The following is a 1,298-nucleotide window of genomic DNA, read 5'->3' as shown; positions in this document are numbered from 1 at the left end:
ATTGTTATCAGCTTTGAATACACATGCATCCGCTTCGGTACATTGTAAACCAAATGCATTTAAAAAGTTCCTAAAGCGTATATTCCAACATCTTGGACTTTGTTTCAAGCCATACAAACTTCGCTGAAGCTTACATACTTTATTCGATCCATCTTCGTATCCTGGTGGTTGTACCATGTATATTTCTTCCTGTAGTTCTCCGTACAGAAATGCTGTCTTGATGTCGAATTGTCGTAATATTAATTTTTCCACAGCTGCTACTGCGAATATCGCCCTTATTGATTCGTATCTGACCACTGGCGAAAATGTTTCGTGGTAATCTATACCGTACTTCTGTGAACAACCTTTAATGACCAATCTGGCCTTAAATTTATCTATATTACCGTCAGTTTTATATTTGGTTTTGAATACCCATGCATTACGTAATGCAACCTTGCCCTGAGGCAAATTAACTAGTGACCAAGTGTTGTTTTCGTGTAATGACGTTATTTCATCGTGCATAGCGTCCTCCCATTCATTTTTATGTGGGCCACTGATTGCTTCATCACGATTTAGTGGCTGGTCGCAATTGGCGATGAACGACGACACATTGTACCTGATCGGCGCTTTTAATGTGTTCCGATCCCGCAATACCATGCCACTCCTGTTGTCGACCATCGTCGATTCGACCTTGACCGGATCGTCTTTGATCTGAGTCGGTGTATCTGTGAACTCTAATTTGTCTACAATTATATTCTCAAATCTATTGCTTTCATTTTCGAATATGATGTCCCTAGACAATGAAATTGTATTTGTTTTCGAATAATACACACGATAACCTTTCGTGTTATTCGAATAGCCAACAAATATACCTTTTTCACTCTTTGGATCCCACTTCTTACGTTTTTGTTTTGGTATGTGTGTATACACGACAGTACCAAAAACACGTAAATGTTTTATATCTGGCATAACCTTGTAATAATATTCTAATGCATCATTGTACTTCTTTCTTTCTGTTTGTAGTGCACATACCTGAAATTTGAATTATGTTAATCAGACACTATTAAGAAGATATGGTATTTTGCAAGGGCGTCCATTGGAGGCGGTGAGGGGTAAGAGAGGGACATGTACCCTCTCTGGCCCCTCTGGCTTTTCATGTCTATTATACAGTTATACATAATATATTATAAGTGATGCATTGAACAAAGAAAATAGATAATCATAGTGTTTGTAAATAACATCTTGTTCTATTATCACAGAAATTCATTTTTCCATCGATAATATTATATTAATATAAGAAAAATATGTCAATGATTTTA

The sequence above is a fragment of the Acyrthosiphon pisum genome, unplaced genomic scaffold (genome assembly GCF_005508785.2).
Source record: "Acyrthosiphon pisum isolate AL4f unplaced genomic scaffold, pea_aphid_22Mar2018_4r6ur Scaffold_21207;HRSCAF=23311, whole genome shotgun sequence".
NCBI classification, from domain to species: Eukaryota; Metazoa; Arthropoda; class Insecta; order Hemiptera; family Aphididae; genus Acyrthosiphon; species Acyrthosiphon pisum.
Note: the sequence above shows the minus strand (reverse complement) of the source record.